The 21,650-nt window shown below is 30.4% G+C and overlaps 1 long non-coding RNA gene across 1 annotated transcript in view; it reads right to left on the bottom strand.

Moving 5' to 3' along the window:
* The window catches only part of LOC113397221 (uncharacterized), a 61,472-nt gene extending 49,524 nt beyond the window's left edge, over positions 1 to 11,948 (bottom strand). The window contains exon 1 of the long non-coding RNA XR_003368812.2: positions 11,817 to 11,948. This is a non-coding gene — a long non-coding RNA (uncharacterized LOC113397221). The remainder of the gene's footprint in view (positions 1 to 11,816) is intronic.
* Between the last annotated feature and the right edge of the window lie 9,702 nt (positions 11,949 to 21,650).

The following is a 21,650-nucleotide window of genomic DNA, read 5'->3' as shown; positions in this document are numbered from 1 at the left end:
TCATTATTTTGGTACAAATGTGAAAATGCCGTCAAATATTTTTGCGATATACTGTTAGAACTTATATTCCTACTTTTTATTAGTATAACGCCAAAACTGGCTGTAATTTTTTGATTAAATTGATTATGACCCATTTTTTTTTAATCCTTCGGTTGTTTTGTTTAGTAAAGCAAATAAAAATGTAAGTTGTATTTTGAAATGTTCTGTTAAATTCGCATATCTTTTCATTTCTATCTACCAATTCTATGAACGCGATCGTTCAAACTTTTAAAACACATTAAATACCTCGGTAGGAAAACCCGTGATAGGATACCCATCTATCTTGTGTACGCCTATTCTTATTATGAAACATTTTAGTATGTCGTTGTCTGTGATTGTAAACGAACCTCCCTTTGAAAGTCGCGAAGAAGCGATTTGTCTTTATTTTATTTTAAAATAAAAATGAACGAGCCCCAGCGTCAGTGGACCAACTAAATATGATGACAAACGACGTAACAGTTAAACTTTAACTAGTTAACTAGATTCGAGACTTGCTAAGTTTAATGTGGTTTGCTGAAGTTACACCAGAACGCATTTAGAATTCATTTAGAATATTCAAGCATTAGTGAAAGCGAGGCAACACTTACGTCTCAGTGTTTTATTCGGGGTCCGATGAGTCAGATTTTAGGATGTCAAAATATTGACAAATCTCCGAATCTTATCGAAAAGTTTGATTAAGTGCTTCTGAGTATTTATATGGATCTAAGTTTCTTCAGTCACGCATGTCCTAGAAAAAATATTATCAACCAAACAAACAATTAAAATCTTAATAGACAATTAAAATTTTCACTTGGTTTTTATAGATATTTGATACTTTTGAAACCGTTAAAAGGAAAATTTTACCAGTATGTATGGTGAAATGTTGTAAATGACTGTTCAGCAAAATACTCTAGATGCGGAGTCAATTAGTAATAAAAGCCAGTCAATTAAATTACAGATACAATGAATATCACAATTTGTCAATGGCAAACAACAATTAACGATTAGAGGATTTTCAATAAACATCTCGCATTAATAATAATAACACTCAAGTAAAATTTATATCTGACTTGGCAAGATAGCAAAACATATCTTAATAACTTTTGTTGACTTATCTGGATTTTTTTTTACGTTTTTATTTAATAATTTAATGAGAGCTGAAGATAAAGAAATACTCGTAGTAGATAATTTATCTAACTATTTAAACTAATTATTTCGTGGAATTAAGATTGATATCAAAATAACATATGTCAGGTAAAGTAGAAGTAATTTGTCTGGATTATAGGGTAATATTACGTATAAATTAAAAATATATACATATCTCAATACTTTAATGTTAATCTGAGATTATTTTTTAATGCCGTGATTTCTGGCGTATACGTAAAATATTCAGAATAAATTATTATTTGCAAACTAATTATTGCCTGATAAATGTTGTAGAAAACTACAACTGTTAAACTTTTATATCAACTATGCTATTTTGCGAGAATTTGCTCCGAATATGTGATATCTTCGATGTAACTAATTTTCTGATTTGCGTGGAGTTTCATCATCTTCGAGACATTTGCCAAATAACTCAATAATAACTTGCATTAAAAAAAATAAAAGTTAAGTTATTTTATTCTGTATTTATTTATGTTGTTCTTTATAATATTAAATTGAGATGATTTGATCCAAAATCATCGAACACCAGTGTGACTTGAACCTTCGATTATCACTCTACAATTTTATTTCGACAATTTTCGATATTAAAAGTAGATAAATGTAACTTTAGCACAAAGTATTGGTATTAGAATATCTGAATGATTGTTAGATATCTAAAGCCTTCAAGGGGCCTACATCAAAGGCTTACTCATCAAATTAATGCGAATATTGAAGCTGTATATCTATCGGTATATTCATATGGATTGTCGTTCAATTTGGCACCCACCAATGTACGATAGGTACCTAAAATCAAACTTTAAAACAACTAATGTTGAAATTGTTTTGTCAATAAACTATTCAACAATACAAGTCCCGATATTAATCCTATATTAGCGAGTCCCGTAAACACAACGTATCTTGTGTTTGCACAGAAGCCATCAGATACGATTATTGGAAATGTTACCGATCCATCAGTGTTATTACAGTTGCATTCGATATTACGCTGTTGCTAACTTATTGGCCTTTATTGGGAAAACGTTAATGAAAAATGCTTAAAAATATTTTTTTTAAGTTTTGTTAAGTTTTATATGGAAACCACGTTTTATTACTTGTTTGATGTCACAATGAACTTTATACAAAATATATGTTTGCAATACAATTGAAATACGCGACAGGTTTTTTTTTTTAATTGATCAGTTTGCGTATTCGCTTCGTTCTAATTAGGCTTTGGGGTCGAATACGATTGTGAATATCTGATTATATTAATTTTAGCTACAATTGACTATTGAAAAATTATTAGTCTTCGTTTATGTGACAAATTATTACAGAAAGAAAGATTACATAATTGTTTTCCGAAATAAATAAATATTTTCTTAGAAATATTAGTTCCAGTCATAATAATAATGTGTATAGAATTTTTATCCAAAAACATCCACTAATTTGCCAAATAAATTACGATTCTTAGGAATTGAATCCAATCCCAATATATCTAAATTACAATGCGAAAAAAATGAAACTAAGCAGAATCTGGTCAACGTTACGTCTATCCCATTTAATATGGAAACATTATATAAGAGATTTTGTTACATGGGTACTTTTATTTAGGTTTTCATGTAACCTTTTTTTATTTAATGTATGTAGTCCTATCTAATTGTTGAGATATTCTTTTCTTCCAAATGTATTGATAATAATTAAATTATATCATCAGAAAGTTATTAAAAATAAGAACAAAGTGCTTTTACTATAACCTCTTTTAATGCATCTTTTAACTTATGGAAATTCTGTTGGAAATAATGAAACCAAAATACATAAAAAAAAAAAAAATAGTAAGATCGTTTATCATTGTAATTTTTTATTACAAGGTTATAGATAAACTTGGTGTAAAATGGAAAGGACTATGTGTTTTCTATTGATTCTCAATCTGAAGTCATTGAAAAACCTTAAAATATATTATGTAGTAACACTTTTAAAAAAAAATGTGTTTAATGATTATTTCAAGCTTTGTCTTTCATTTAATTTGAATCAGAGACATTGTTGTGTAAGTTAAGTCCGAAATTTTATTTTCCTTTCATTTTAATCAAATTAACCGAGGTTCATCAAAGGTATGTATAGTATAAATTAATAAATAACATAATGAACACATAATTTTGAGTTTGCACATTTTTTACAACTGCCCGTACATAATACGAGTATAGTCCTTATATAGCATTTACCAAAAAAAATGTTTCAATTACTCCTCACTGTTAAAATATCTATATTTGTAACAGGTTTACCGGCTGTTTGTCGCGATCCATCAAAATCGGTTGCATGTGCTTGCATGACAAATGTGCCCTTAATCTCTCACTATCGCATACAAACAGTATTCTACATGAATATAGTGATTTATTACACTTTGTCGGTTGTCCGCGGCTTCGTCTGTCATAACTAGAAAGGATTTTTAATACTATGTCTTAGAAAACATGGGATAAACAGATATATTTTAGCTATTAGAGTTACCACACTCTCATAATAAGCATAGTGAACTTTGAAGTTTCTAAAATTAATTGAACTCTTATAATTTTAGTAATTCCATGGGTCTATTTCTTGGATTGAAATCACATTCGTAGGGAAGGGTATAATATATTATTCTAAGGATCTATTAAGCATAATTCAACAATAATAATAAATCGGGTTTTTTTTATAGAATAATCTGCATTTAAGCACGTCGCTGTCTATTCCTTTACGTTCATAGTTCGATCGGATGCACATTTGACACGATTGCAGACAGAACTATTGCAGGACAAATGATTTTACAAATTAATTTCCAATTTTTATTATTTAAAGCTTTTACTAAAAAGTTATAAAACAATATTGCTTTTTTGCTCCGATTCAGATATCAAGCCTGAGACCTATGATCTGCATCCGTGTGAGCTAGCAACTGGTCGAGATAGTTAATCAACTCAAATAAAACCGTGATAATAAAAACATTTTAACAAAATCATTTAACTTCTAAATTGAATAAAAACACTGTTGTTTTAAATGAAATATTTGCTTCTAATAGAGACTATAAAAATTTTGTATTTAATAAAATATTAATAGATATCGAGACTTTAAGTAAAAGACGAATATCTGAGCAGTCGGTTCTTTCATCACATTGTTCATTAGTGGAATAAGTGGCAAGCCGCATCTCGTGGAAGCACATAAGAAATACCCATTCTCTGATGAGCACCGTACATGTTTTTTTGTTCTCAGTACTTTTGAAAGAGTTTTTTTGTATATCCTAAAGAAAAAACATTTGAATATTGAAACGTTTATTGTGATGGGTTTTGATTTGTATATACACAGATTATAGGAGTCTTTATAACCTAAATGGTTAATAAATATGACTTCAGTCATCATTACCCATGACACTTATTGTTGTAAAACACTTTTCTTAGAAAATGTCAATCATATGATTGATATATAATTAATTAATTATTAATCAATTATATCACTGTCATCGATAACAGCCTAAAACATAACCCTTAAACAATTGTAAACAAATGACAACTAAAAAAAAATTATTAGTGATATTATTAAACAAAAACAGTAGTAAACATTTCATAATGCTTGAGGTATATCATATATGAGATATATGACATGGTATTTCAATTTACTTATACCAGTTAAATATTGTAATTACTATTAAAATTTTAATATAATGCGCACGAAGTAGTGCGAAATTTGGAACAGTGAAAGATATTATTAAAACAATATGTTAAAAATAAATTATTTTAAATAACATACAACGTTACAGTTTACGTTATATTTCCAAAGACATCGTGTCTAACTTAGAAATCAATATAGTTTTTTTTATCATTTATGTAATAACAACAAGATATCGTCCAGCTGAGCTCAATATGGGTATATTAAGCTCAGCTGGACTTCTAATCTTTTGAAGCAATGTATCTTAAATTTTTATTTAGGTCAGACCAATGGGATAACATTATTAATTTTTTAAATAGTGTATTTTAAATAAGGTCTATTATCATTTATTAAAATATTCTCTAGTAATAATTAATTAGTCAAAACAGATATTAATCATTGAAGTCTGAAGTGTCGTGCCGCACGCCCGTCGACATCTCATCTCCATTCAACGTTGCAGTACGATTTTGCGTCTGAATTTTGGCTTGTGTTCAAATACAATTATGACCCAAATTGATGATCTATCTATGATAGCATTTAATATGAGAATTTTTATTCGCAATTATATTAAAGAGATTTTTTTTTGTATTCACTGTAACCTTTTCATTAACAGCATTAAATTATAATTCATTAGCTCTTATCCTGGTTTTTTGGGGTCAGCACAGTCTGTTGTCATGTAATATTTTATCATTTTGTCATGTACTAAATTAAACTATTTAAGTAGTATAAAATCAATCGTAAGCGTGCCTAGTAATTGTGACAATATCAGGTTTTTGATCTTGTTTTCACATTCTGATGTCATAGAGCTATTACCAATCTCACTTCTAACGCAGACTTTCCACGCAATCCTAGAGTAAAATACAAATATAAGTATTTTTTTTCCTAAAGGCATTCATATTTTCCTACTTTTTATTTGAAAATTTTTATCCCTCCTTTCATTTCACGTCATCACTCACACAGTCCACCAATTTTTTTTGAGATTTTTCCCATAAGCTTCCACTTGTACACCGAACTCTTCTGGCTTAATATACGACATAACACGAAATAACATATCCGTTTCTCATAATTGGTGACCTTTTAACTTTCCAAATAGCTGGAGTATATGAAAATACCGTCAGTATTTTAATTTCTAAAGTTATCTAATCGCTCTTGCCCCAGTAATTTGTCAGTTCGTCAATCTCTGCTAAAATTTCTGCTGGCTAAGAGTCTTTCGAAAACCTTTTGAAGCAATTAATAATTTAACCAACCAATTAATAAAGGCGGAGACTTTAACGAGGTTAAAAATTATAGGCCTGTTTTTGTTCTACCATCCATAGCTAAAGGCCTAGATAAATTGGACTACGTTAAAAAAAGACAATACTTTTTCACATTTAAATTACAATAGTGTCTAAATTGCTTCTTCAGCTTCTACTTCTACCACTCACTCGTGACTCTACCTAACAGCTATGCTTAGGATTGTTATGTAAGAAGTAAGAACAGGCATACGGTATATATAATCTTAGTTTCCAAGAATGGTGGCGTCATATAAAGTATGCCTAATATATTACAGCACCAATGGACACTTACCATCAGGTAGTCCAATGGCTAGTCCACTTATTTATATTATTTATATTATATAAAATAAAAAGAAAAACAGAACAAATGTCAGTAAAATTTATAAATATCAATGGCAATGAAGTTGAAAATATGTTTTTTTTTTTTTTTAATTATTTGTTTAATATTAAAACTATCCTCGCAATAGTCGTTTGAAAGTTTGGCATCGATTTGGGCCGGATGTGAAGACATCGCTACAAATATCACTAGTTTATTTTAAATCCGAGCAAAAATATAAATATGTTTTGCAATGACATTAAATAAGCTCATTTCATATCGTTCGAAAGTGACAAATGAAAAAGTAAAATAATATTTTTAAATTCATATAAACCTCGCAGGTTTTTTGTTTTTAATTTAGTTTACGGCACATTCGTATTGATTGACGAATTTATCGTAGTGATGCAATGCTTGCTATTCTCTATTAGAATACTTTTGAGTGTTATTCATTTTTTAAGGCACAGTTATATAATGTAGCAATGAGTAATATACTAACAAGAATACGATACTTAATTAAAACCATTGATAACAAACATTAATATATACCAATCGATGTAACAGCAGAGTAAATAATAAAGCAAATAACTGAACTGTTTTGGAGCTAAATTAATCCCAGAACGGTGTCCCGGGGAATTTATTACCATAATATACTGTCCCGAAAAAAGAGAATACGAGGTGGATTATAACGTTGTAAGAAATAACCAAGATTGAAAATAAATAGATACAGTGCTGCACAGTAAAATTTTTAGCTGATCTTGGAAAATAATTCATTGACGTAGTGACTTTGTGCATGTCCTTGATGAATACCTTTCACTCATCACATGATGATGGTGATGATTTTCCGATGATATCTTATAGTGCACAAGTGTATGAGCACACACAGGGTAATGAGAGTAAGGGAATAGAGTACCCTTACTCTCATTATCCGATTGGACGACCAATTCGACACGACCAGAAAGCGTTCAGGCGCAGGACCAACGACTTTACGTGCTATCCGAGGCACACTTCCAACTTCAAACCTTCGCGTTGTTATATATTTTATTACAAAACTCAATAACTTTCTATTGGGATCTGCAGCCTTGTATCTATCCACTGGGCCAACGAGGCTGTCGTCACATATTCTACAGCTAAACAGCAATATTTAGTACTGTTGTGTACCCCTTTGAAATGTGAATCAGCCAGTGTAACTACAGACACAAAGGATATAAAATTTGAATTTTCAAGGTTGTTCGATGTAAGGAGTTCACATTTACAGTTTCAATGTCTATGAGTGGGAGGCTGGTGAGAACTTTCCTCTAGGTTTCCTATTTTCCCGTCTACTTAACTATGTTGAAGAAAAATAATGTGGCGATGGATTAAATTAATTGTGACATTATTTATAAGTACGACGCTTGTAATTAAACGTTACATCGGTTCGCTGTTCGCTTGTGACTTTTGCTTAATTAGGTTTGCGACATTTTAATGAATAAACGTCTATGTCATTTTATACCTATCTCTGAAGCCTTTTAGATAGCTCTGAAATATACGGATCGTTTCGTAATGGGTTTGTATGTAAAACAAACATTGTAGCTTAAGTACCTACTTATACTTGTGTTTTTATTTAATTTATGTGTTAGTAGCTACCATCACCTATAGAAACTAATAATTCACGAAACGTAAATTAAAAATGTAGACGGTAAACTTAAAAATTTCCAAAAATGTTATTATCTACATTTATTTTTTTATGTCATTGGATGGCGGACGAGCATATGGGCTACCTGATGGTAAGTGGTCACTACCGGCCATAGACAAAGGCGCTGTAAGAAATATTAACCATTCCTTACATCACCTATGCGCCACCAACCTTGGGAACTAAGATGTTATGTCCCTTGTTCCTGTGATTACCCTGGCTCACTCACTCTTCTAACCGAAACACAACAATACAGAGTACTGTTATTTAGCGGTAGAATATCTGATGAGTGGGTGGTACCTACCCAGACGGGCTTGCACAAAGCCCTACCACCAAGTAATTGGAAAAAAATTGGAAGTACGATTTCTTACATCAAAGCAAATAACTTACATTTTATTAATAAAGATAACACATTGAATAGAAAACTCTATGAAATTTAACAAAACCTCCGTAACAGATGATAAATGCAATGAACATTGCATCAATTTGTCGTCAAAATTGCCAACTATGTAATAATTCCATTCATTCATTTTTCATTCACTTCATCGTTCACTAACCGGACCATGTTGACGTGACTGATAGTAATGGACAAACGTTATATATAACAGTACAAAGAACAGTAAATAAATTAATTAACATTACTCATACTCATTTAACAGATTTAGCTTGTAAATGAATGATACTTGCAAATGAACGCGCGAGTTAAAACTGTGAGGACGTAAATCAAAAAGCGACGCGCGCGCATGATTCATGTACATGTTTATTAACATCGCATATCACACGACCAATTGGTTTGCACTTGTGCGATTTTGTTGTTTTATTGTTAACGAGTTTTGAAACAACCTAACCCATGCGTTAAACATTATCTTAAAAAGTAAGTACGGAAACTTTTGTAAAAAAAACAGGTCACGAATCTAGTGAATAAACGAAGTGATGATTTAATTTTTGTTATAATTATTAATTTTATTTTCCTTTTTTTATTGTAATCCACATAAATGTATTTAATATTTTCCATTATAATGTGTAATGTTACATTGGGGTTGCCTATAAGTATGACAACCCCGACATGCAAAAGAGACACTACACACCTTTGATGGCCCCTAAGCCTATTATGTATACTTGAAATATTACTGTTTGTCATGTTGGTAATCCTAAATAAATAAATAGATATCACTGTTTACAACCCATTAATATTCAAATTAACATTGTAAAATGACGATTTACAACTTCTTGTAAAAAACTTTAAATAAAGAATATTGAGATTTGATTTGATATGTAAAGTCGCAACCTTGGTGTGCCAAGTTCATATAGATTAATCTGTAAACCTTTATGTGTGTGACAATAACGTGACAAATTACAAATTTTAAAAACATTTGTTTTAAGCACATTTAATCGAAAGTCAATACGTAATATACATTTTTATATCGCTTAAACGCAATGAGCAAAAATAATTTAATTAGAACATTCAAGGAATACATAGCTGTGAACTGTAGTAGCACATTATTTTTGATATCGTAGTTTTCATATATTATAAAACTCCACTAAAAATACGAAAAGACAAAGGCAGAAAAGTATTGTAAAACTAATCCATTTTATATACATAGACGTCCATTTTCTTAAACATTAATATATTCCAAAACAAATCTTTCATTTTATGTCTCAAATGTTTTGCTTACTATTTTAATATAAAGTAATTACTTTTTATTTTTAACATTCACACTCAAACCAGAATTGGCTCGATATTAATTTATAAGCAGGTCAGTGACCTTTATAACATCAATAAACTAATTCTATTTTGACTACTCAAAAATAAAATTACTAAACTCAGAGATAAGATGACGGGTTAATACTTTTTCGAATTATGTTATTAATGTTAAAAATAAAATATATATTACCATTAATTATTTTCATCTACCTGACCTGGAATCGAATCTATGAATAACTCACTTGCTGAGAGAGCCGAGATGACACAGTGGATAAAACATGCGAATCTTATATGAAGATTGTGGGGTTCAAATACTTGCCAGCATCACTGAATCATGTTCTCGTGCGTGATAGTGAAAAAAACATCGTGTTTGTGCTTACTTGAGTGAGATAAGTCTCAGTAACCTGCTGTGTAGAAAGTTTTTTAAAGAAAAGAAGAGCCCTTCAACAAACTTTCGAAAAATAATGTTTTTTTGTACTAAAAATTTCTTATAATTAATATATCTTGTATTTATGGATACTCAAAAATATATCACATAAATATCTTAGATCTGAAACAACCTGTTAAATGAAATTAGTCTTTCATTTTTATAACAATTATTTTATGCAATTTTATTTTTGTTTGCATCGATAATTTCTGACTCAAATGAATCAGTGTTATTAATTTCTTTATTAGAAATTTAAATCATAATTCAAATCATATTTCACTATTAGAGAGCTATTCATCATACACGACGACCTCCGTGGTCGAGTAGTGTGTAAACCGGTTTCCATGGGTATGCCACTCCGAGGTCCCGGGTTCGATTCCCGGCAGAGTCGATGTAGAAAAAAATCATTAGTTTTCTATGTTGTCTTGGGTCTGGGTGTTTGTGGTACCGTCGTTACTTCTGATATTCCATAACACAAGTGCTTTAGCTACTTACATTGGGATCAGAGTAATGTATGTGATGTTGTCTAATATCTAATCTAATTAATTTATTCAGAAGTAAGATAGGCTGCATTTTATGTAAATAGGTAGTAATGATAATCTTACAGTCACAACCTGATACACTGATTTCCACAAGGGCAAAGCCGCGAGCACTGCGAGTTAGCAATAAAACGAATACTTAGTAGCAAACTTTGGTACAGAAAAAATATAATAAGTACATCTTTGTACTAATATTATTTACTTACAATGATTTTATAAATTAGTATATAAATAATTGTCAACACTTCAACATATTAATAAAAACAAAAACATCGAAATGTTAAGCCGATTAACAATAATCAGGCGACATTGTGTTTATTATTGAACCGAGAACTTAACGAGCTCAAGTGAATGAATGATTATGAGTGAATGATGACGATTATGATACGTTAATGTCGATGTCGATGTCAATGACCTGTATCGTTTATTTTTTCATTTAAAACAGGCATCGTTCAGTCGTAAACGAGTTGTGAATTCTTGTTGGTGGTCTATAGTCTTAATTAAGACGAGAAAAATATCTTTGTTTCGTTTACATATTATTTTTTTTAGAATTAAAAAAAAATGCTCGTCGCTATTCAACATTTTCATCCATTTGAATGAGTATGTAACCAGTAATAATATACTCGTAATTGGTGTGCGATTACAATTCGATTTATATTTCAATAATTAATATACATATTCACAAAAAGTGTAATCAGAGATTTGCAATATAATCTTCATATTTTATTTACGTTGAAACTCATATTAACGAAATAAATAACTATATTTATATTTTGTAATACCTATCTATCATGAAATGGGAAAAATATTTTCAATGTGTATATCTGGCGGTATTTCATCAGCAACCGAAAATAAACGATATAATTAACAAAACGAAAAATGAACGCTTAAGAAATAAATTTTAGGTAAAATTTTATTCAAATATATTTTTAACCTAAAATAAAATGCTACACACGAAATCAAAGCGATCCTTCAAAACATTCGAGCATTAAGCACACAAGAGTTTATGCAGTTCAATTTAAGCCAAGTTGAGATTTACTCACACAAATTAAATAAACTTACCTATCACATATAAACAAAGTGTAACACAACAACATACACGTCAGTATCAGCTGTGTAAGACTCACAACACACACGTAATACCGGCTGGCGCACACCGCCCGTCGCGGGCTCACACCGTGCACTGCCGCCCGCCTTAACGTAAAACGCGGGACTGAATTTTTATGAAGGCTTCGACGGTTGTGTGAATGTATTGTCACTTGACATTCTTCTTTTTAACGTCTTACCCTGGTTTATTGAAAGATAAATTTGTTAGTGAATGACAGTTATAGTTTTCAGGTTGACTTTTATTTTTCAGTATCGGTTGACTCATTTTTCAGTTATTAATAAAACATATGTATATTATTCGTTATTTCAGTACAGACTAGATAGAAAAAAAAAGGTTACCAAAATCTTGTAGGATTGAAAGAAAGTTAATACAGCTTAAAAGTGCAAACTTATAATAATTATTTTAATACCAAATAATTTAAAGGAGAAACACGGTTAGTAATTTTTGTGGGGATTTGATGAAATTCTAATGATGTTAAGATGTATGTTACGACTTTCTATTTTTCATCTTTTTGAGAAAAGGGGCCCCTTTTAACTAAAACCTAACTTACTAGGCGATCATTTAAAGCCTAATAAAATCGATTATATTTTAGGGACCATTTATATTCTAAGCAATATTATTAACTATTGGAAATTAAGAAAAATGAGAGTTTTTCATTTGTTAACCAATAAATTTGAAATCAAATCAATAGATGACCTATTTAATGAGTCTATAATAAAAATGATTTATATATATCTTTATTTCACATAACAACCGTCGTTTTATCGATATAATACGATTGTGATTTGTTTATATCAATCAAAGCATAACAGAAACAATCACTCAGAGTTGGAAATTCTTTCGATCAAACAGACTGTTTGCTAGTGTTTATCGCGTCGCGTGTTCTCATACATTATCCAGATAACGGAATACTTTCCTTAATATTAGCATACAGCGTTGAATTTGCTTTAACCTAGAATAATAATTAGCATTATTTTAAACTAGCGTTCTAAGTTTTTGAATGTAATTCCACACAACGGTTTTATATCTTCGTAATATTTTTATAACTGTTGGTGACGAATGAAGTCGAAATAACTCAACGGTTGCAGATGATGTGGAATGACTTCCATTCTCAAATTTTAGTTCGTAGATATATATATATTATTATGTTTAAACGATGATCTTACTGACATAAAGACCATATTCGAAATTTAAATAAATAAAAAGAAAAAATATAGGAAGTTTTTTTTATTTCTTTAACCGACTGGGTTTTTAGTACAGAATATTTTTGCACTGTTCGGAAGATTTCACTAGCAGATGTATTTAGGGTCAGATTAAGAGGTCTAGTTTAACAAAGGAGTGGAAACCCTTAGGCAACAGTGGTGCTGAGGTCAGTCAATTTTTTTAATAATTTATTTACAATTGAGTATTTATAAGTGTAACTTTTTAAACAGTATTTATTATAATTCAAAAATGCATGTCATATTCGTATTATACTACATCTACACAGATATTACATCAAAATTGTGTCGTCATCGAAATTATGTATTACATATTTTTTTAAGAATCTACTTCATGAGAGTCCCTCTGTTATGAACACTAAATTACACCGGTTGTCCCTTTAATCTGATCCTGGGTGTATTAACGGGAATAATATCGACAAACAGCCGCAATAGAATACGTAAACCATAACCAAAGATGGATAATTTTTAGGTATTTAATTATAGTTTAAAATTCATGTAAAGCTTGACGTGAGAAAAAGGGCATGAGTCGGATGACAAACCACCACATGCCAATCCAACAGCCCGCATTGGAGTAGTGCAGTAATGAGCTCCGAATCTCCTTAAAAAAAGGGACGAAGCGTCAGCCCAACAATCAGATATTTATCGTCTCATACTTTGCTTTAACCAAAATAAATATATTGCATGATAAAAAATATTCCTTTAGTTTTCGTTAACATAGCATAAATATTTTTTTCAAGTATTATATAAAAATAAAATAATGTAACTTTAAATTCGGCTTGATAAAATAGTGGCTATTTATTTTCTGTTAGCGAGAATGGTTACCACAAATAAAAATGTCAAATCACGAGTACAGCTATTTCAAGTAACATAAAAACAATTTTAATTTAAAGAACATTCTGAATTTTAAAACGTATAAATAATAAACTTCAACCAGTTATTACATATGTTTCAAATAAAAAACAACACGCGAACTCTGAATATATTTATAGTTTTAAATGTTTGATACAGCATTTGATTAGGTAATCGTAATAATGTATTTACCTACAATACAGAGGTACTTTATTGTTGTACTAACGTAGAAATATATATTTCAATTGGTTAAAATACGTAGTTCAAATTCAACCAACTTTATTTGCTATATCCTGTGATGAAGGTACGTCGTTTAATTTTCGTTTCAATTATATAATTGCGATATACCTGCCTTTGGTAGTCAAAAAAACTGTGGGCAACTACAATAAAAGTTTGGAATCTGACTTCTTAAGAGGGATATTGCCCCGTCTGTAGGTCATAAGCGTGTCGTTTAACTTCTCTCGCTAAGTATAAAATTTTCGTTTTAAATAATAGTATGTTTAAAGTATTGGAAATTTATTTGTGAGTATCAATATACATCTTGGTTTTATTTATATCCATAAATAGTTTTTCTCGTATAGAAAAATAAAATAATCAGAATAAAAAAGTTTGTAATCTTTCTTCAAGTCTTTTATACAGTACGCTCTATGACTTATTATGATACAAAATATATTACACATAATAAAACTCCGATGACATTTACGATAACTTCTATAACCAAATAATAAATATCAAAGGTTAATAAAGGGGCTATTAAAATGCTAAACAATTGTATCGAAATTTATTGAGTTATTAATGTATATTTTAATAATATAAATATCTGCTATGGTATATCTTGAATTTAGCGTGAAATCTTGTCTAAAGATCGCCATACAATTTCAACAAACCAATCAAACAAATTGATTATTTTATAAACAATAATAATCATCATTTTTTTAGTAACGACTAATAAACATATTAATCACAAGATTTTGTGGATTATTTTCTATAAGAACTTTATATAGTTCACACAATTTCACAATATATTCAATTGGTGTGATATAAACTATTTGAATAATAATAATACTCTAATAGTTTAACTCGTATTATGTTTAAACGAATTAAGTGATTATTTATAGCCCACATTAATCACCTACAACACCTTCGACCTACTCACATTTAATAATGCTATTAATGATTTTACAAACCTGTAAATCGTTCAAGTACCGAATTTAAATTTAACGTCCGACGTTGCGTGCCTCGTTAAATTATATCAGAGAGTTATATAATTGACTTGTAACATTTTTCCGCCTTTTTTTTAACAATCTTCAATATTAAATATTCATGTAAATTCATACATATGCGGGAATACTAAGCCGATTTTGATGAGATTTGCAAGAATGCTATGCCGGAAGTAAGGATAAAGTTCTGATTGTGTGTTTCAACTTCAAACTGCCCGTCACTATTTTTTGCATGCGGGTAAAAATGTGTAAGTATCATAGAGAGTTACCCCTTCATTTGAAAATTTAAATGGAAGTTTCATAATTATTCTAGGTTACCCAACGAAAAACTATTTTAAATTCAAGTCAATCGGACTTATAGAGTTGACATTACTCGATCCAATCGAAACAATACAAAATAATGCACACAAAAAAGTTCAGTGACGCAGACACGTTTAGAAGAATTAAATAAAGATTTGATTTGTATTATTTATTGAATTCAAATATGTTCTTATATTGAAAATTATTGTATTCTCTATGTTTTGCCTTCACCTGTCCTATTTACTGGACCATCTCGGCTAATAAGGATGTATGAACTTGTGTATTGGTTCGGTAAATATCACAGTAGTCATAGAGTTAAGCGGAGAGGAAGACAAGGTTCTAATGTTACATTTCATTACTATATTTATAAATTATACTTTTATATCTTATTAATATATTCTAAATACAATTTGCTCGGTTGGCTAGTTATTAAAGTAGCAGATCCTAAGTTTTTTTTTTTTGTTCAATGGCTCACAACGGCCAAGAGGTGTTCCCGAAGTACAGAGAACCCCACTACTCCCGGCGATGCTTACAGCGGGGGAATAAGGTACGCATAGCGCCGACGCCTTCTCCCCGGTCTTCTTCGGCGGAGCGAGTCCGCGGAGGCACTGTATACATGGTAGAGACGACTTAGCATGGTATGGTTTCTATAAGTAACATTACTGAGGTATTTTTTCATTTAATTGTAAAAATTGTATGTTACTGTAAAAGTATTTCGTATAGCTTATATTGCCAATCACCAACCATACATATACACAGCTTCGTTGTGTTATCCAAAAAATACACACAATTGTTACTTAATCCTTGGCAGGTTCACTTATATTTATCACTTCTAAAGTAATTACATTTTTCATGTAACATATCAAACAACTATAATATAATAATGTCGAACTAGGCTCAAGATTAGAATTTGTCAATAAAAATTCAAAGTGAAAAATTATTTTTTTATATGAAATAAACGCATTAAGCAAACGAGTTGGCAGTAAGGCATACAACGCGAAGCTAAGCTAACAAAATCGAAATGAAAGAAACAAAACAAGGTAAATGCTATTGCAAATTGAATCAGCACTCGCTCGTATATGGTAATACCATCGAGTATAAACGGGAAAGCCACTGGTCACTAGAACGAACGGACTTTGCAAGGAATAACGAAGGGATTACTTGATTTTTTATACATATTAAATGTATTATTTAATTTCATATTAAATAAGCATTTTTGTAAGAGAATGAATGAGATCTCGTTTTAAGACAAGGACGATTTTGGTACTGTACCAAATTAAACTGTTTATTAGTATTTGTTTATCTATAACGGAATCCATATAAGTAAAAAATAATTCATTTAAAGACGATGGTTGTACACTTCGAACGATTTCGACCACAACCGTCAACAGGGCAGCGAACTGTGTGGTATACGTTTGTAAATAAGTATGATCAAGAAGCTAACGCAGTTGCACCCGCCATTTTTATGATTTCATAATTTGTTGTTCGTAATCCGATGGTATGGCATTGTCATGTAGTAAGCGTCAATAAATGAGGGATAGGTCTAGATATAGGTACTTGAGGTACAAGAGAATAACAGTTTTTGCTACGTAACCTTATAATCTATGGTCGAACAATGTAAGCAATGGTCCAGTGAATATTTCATCGGTCATCCGTAAGTAATTTTATCTTTAATATTGCATAATTAGTAACTATGTACCTAGTTATTTGACAGTCACTATTTAATGAAATTCATGAAAGTAAACGGACTATGTTTCGAAATTTGTGTCAATGAGAATTATAGATATAGAATTTTAAAATAAATTAAACATACAGATACAAAACAGTATGTTTAGTATATATAATAGTATAATGATATTTATGCAGCAATTAATTTCAGTTAAAAATTACTAAAACAAACTTTTAATTATTAATTTTTAGAATAAAATAAAGAGTTAACTTTTTTTTTATTTCTTCGTAGACAATTACTTGCGGCCCAACTGTTGCTTCAACTTTTACCACATCAAAAAATTCTCACTTCTCGTTTCAACCATAACTGCTAGGAGTTTTTGTCACGTCCACTACAGCTGCTATTTTGTTTATGGGAAGACCGGTCCATTTTATACTTTTTGCTGCAACGCTACGCAACTCTGCACGGGAACATTTGATTGCAGGCTATCCAAATGTCGTTAAATTGCAAGTAAAAAGTTATATTATAAAAAGTTTTTAGTTAAATTCCATTTCGACATGGCTTTGTTAGCAGTTTCGATAAATGCTGTTAACTAATTGCTACCGTCGAGGATTTAGATGTAAAATATTTGTGAGATAACTATTTTATTTTGGTAGACCGTTTAACCGAATATTCAAATCTAAAATACTATTTTTAGCAAAATATATATTTTATTAGTTAATAGTATGCATAAGTGTAAATGTCTCTCGAAAAGTGTGAGATCGTTGGTTCCTTGATTGCGTTCAATCCGGTAATGTCTTGTAATTGTCTTCCTATAGGACTAAGAAAGCAAGTATGCTGAAAGTGCATTGTTGCTGCTGCTCAAAGTTATTTTGGTGTCCATTTGATGTTTGAAGAATAGGAAGAAACTATGGAGAAAGAAGAATTTAGTTAACATTTGCCCGCAGTTTTCTGGCCTTTAATACATATGTACTTCATAATATTTCTAAGATTTGAATCATTTTGTTCTTTGTGCTATAATTTAAGTTTCGCAAAACATTATCCAATAATAATTATGATCATTTTTTTATGAATGGTTTTATGTACTTGAATCAAAACGATTTATTTAATCGTAGACATTTCAATATTTTTTTACAAACGCACAAGTCGCGTTCATTAAGGCATAACCAGCATTAAACTTAACGCCGCAACGTGCGTATTGTGCCGGAGTCACGCGTGCAGACGGGTCTATTGTCTTCTCTCCCATTGTACGAGGCGTCTGCGATGCAGCCTAGAGGTGGAAAGTCAGGATTAACAGACATAGCCCTATCTACATCTGAATTTCTTTTATTGTTTTTACAACGATATTTCATTTCTCTCACAGCTATGTTGAGATAAATCTGGCAAATTCTTTTTGTGATAATGTTGTTGATTTATAATAAAAGGAAAATAATATTACTGAATTGCAAAAAAAAAATTTGCGGTTTCATAAAAGCGTTTGCTTGTGAAGTGAGAGTGATTTTTTGTTAAAGTTGAATCTTAATTAAACAAAAAAAAAAAATGAAGTTACATTCATATCGTCGAATCATACCAAAGTTAATATTTTCTATTTAATATTCTAAGCGAAAAAACTAGTCACACTATAAATAAATATTTTGTAATCAGCAAACTTATTGTAACATCTTATTTACGAAACAAGAAACCGATAAAGGCAATTATTAAACAAATGACGTAATATGGGATCGCAATAATTAGCAAACCGCGGGAAGAGCTTAATTAACTGGTAGTGAATACTTAATTTTAGATTAAAACCGATCAATTGTCCCGGTTCACTAATTGTGCGGTCCAACAAGTTGACCTCTGTGCGGGGCGGTCAATTGTGATCGATTTAGGCTTTAAAGCAAGATGCAGCTGAATAATAAACACGAATTAATGAAAAATTTATATTATTGTATTTATTGATTCTAATATGATATAAATATTTTTTAAAATATTAAATTGAATTAATCATGCAGCTGAACTATGTTATATAAAAAAATGTTGTAATGAAATGAAATAATGTATGTGCACGTATAACAGAATTACAATGTCACTAAACTACTGTTAAACGACTGATTGAAGAATTTTGATTTTTGTGTGTTTGAATGCGTCCGTGGATAGTTTAAATTAATCGGCGAGGTGATTCTACGTTCAGGTATCAGGATTTTTTTTTAATCAAAGAAAATAATATCTTATATCTTGACTTTTGCTTGTGTACGAAGTCGTTAGGGGTAAGCCAACATTCGTATATACATACTTTGCACTATTTTTCCTTTTCTTTTAACTTAAACTGATTACAAAAATACACAAATCCTTACCAAAACTAATACCACATTATAACATGAAAATTATCATCCGCTATATTTAATTTATTTTATCATCAAACCTTCATTTTAGTCCTATGGATAATCAACCTTATTTATAAAAGAGAACGAACTCTTTCGATCGAGGTAGGACACCAACAGAGCTTTAAAATAAAAATAAAAAATAATATTTATCGATACTCGTAGGTATGCCGAGTAATATAAAACTTATATCAACAAAGTTATAGCAAAGCGAAGGCAATTACAATGATAGACGATAGAAGATACCAGTAATCAACAGTATCGATGATACTACGAGAACCGATAACATATCAAGACATATCACTCGTTGGGCAATTTTGGATGCACCATTTGTACACGTCCCTGCCTAACGGATATTCTCGTATTAGGCTGTATAGTGGGCGATCAATAAAGACGTTTGAATAAAGCCATCAACTAAGCGGACGGAAATAAATAAATATTTAATTATAATGAACAAACTAATAAATTAATTTAATAACTAAATTTAATGTAAATATTATACAAAATTATATAATTCGTTGATGATTGGGATATTAAAAATATATGAACTTAAATATCTATAACGTATAATGAGTGTGTATCGGAATAGGATAACGATTGCCTCGTTTAGTGCCTGGCTATAATACTCCAGATTCTGTGAGCTATGACCGCGAGATGAACCAATAAAAAATACCAGATCCTTGCGTACCCGCCCTGCGTAACTGCTGGCCTTATACATGAATTATTTCCGGTCATGTCAAAATTGCCGTTCCATCAGATTATGAAAGTGAGACAATAGAAAAATTGTTTATGTGCATTTTTGGACACACTTGTGTTGTATAATATGTTCTGTACAGTTGGCTTATATCTCTTGCGATTGGCCGCCATTGCAAAATCAATTACTATTGCAATTTCACTGTAAAAAAATTATTCGTTTGTTATTATTACTAAGACTGGAAGTTACAAAACAGATCCCGCCGATTTCATGGACTAACATACAAAATCTAGCCCAAAGATAGGAGAATCGAGACGAGACGTAAAGAATGATAAGATAGAAGGCTGCGTTGTCTTCGGGACGATGTAAATGATAAAGATTATGACCGAAGTTATCTTGCAGTTTATGTTCACCGATTATGTACGTTATCAGGTGTCAAAGCCGGTTAACCTTTAAACTAAGATAAAAATAATACAAAATGTATTTACAACTTATGTAATATTTAATAAGGATGCAGTTCTTATTTGAAGAATAAAATTTTAAATGATTAACAATGATCATATTAATGTAATGTAAATTTACCTATTTTAATTTGATTTCGGATTCACTACAAACCTACTAATCCCAAAGATATGGAATTTTCATATATGAAAGGTTAAAATTTACTCATTGACATGATTAGACTATATATAATAGTGTTAACATTTTGGTTATTGTGAGTTATTCGGAAAAAATGGAATTAATGAAAGTTTAATTAAAAAAATAGGAAATTAAACACTAATTAGACATTCAAGACATTATTAATGGACCACCCTGTATTTTATATCCAATTCTAAAAGTTCACTGAGTCTCACTTTACAAACTGGAACGTAGCAGTACAAATATGGCGGTAGGAATGATAGTGGAAGAAAGAGTAAAGATACCCTCGTGGAAAAATAATATAAGTCATATATATGTATATCACGGCATGTAAACTATGCGATCAAACTTGGTCATGACTTCTATGGTCGTCTCTCTTTATTATTTATCATTTTTTTTATATTTTTCGGACATACATACGACTCCACTCCACCTGATGGTAAGTGGAAGTGGAGTCCAAACGTGAAGATGACTAGTACAGTCAGCTAGAATGAGCTGCACTAGTCACCCTAGTCATGTCAGCTCGCAAGATGCCTCTTCACGCCTCGTTTGAAGGCACCCAGGTTATAAGAGATTATCTTTTTTAGAGAAAAGTCTCTGAACCATTCATTGAGAACAGGGTCAATGATGATTTCTTCTGTCAATAAAATGAAAAAAAGTCCATAAATTTTCCAAAATAATTCTTCATATGAATAACCTAATTGAAATGTAAATATTGTTGTATACGATCTTTATGTATCAATATTCGACTAAACAATGTTTATGAGAATAAACTGGTAGTCCGATTTTGTTATAACAAAACAATTGTACAGAAATATTATCTTATGTAAT

The sequence above is a fragment of the Vanessa tameamea genome, chromosome 3, assembly GCF_037043105.1.
Source record: "Vanessa tameamea isolate UH-Manoa-2023 chromosome 3, ilVanTame1 primary haplotype, whole genome shotgun sequence".
NCBI lineage: Eukaryota > Metazoa > Arthropoda > Insecta > Lepidoptera > Nymphalidae > Vanessa > Vanessa tameamea.
Note: the sequence above shows the minus strand (reverse complement) of the source record. Positions and strands in the feature narration are given on the sequence as shown.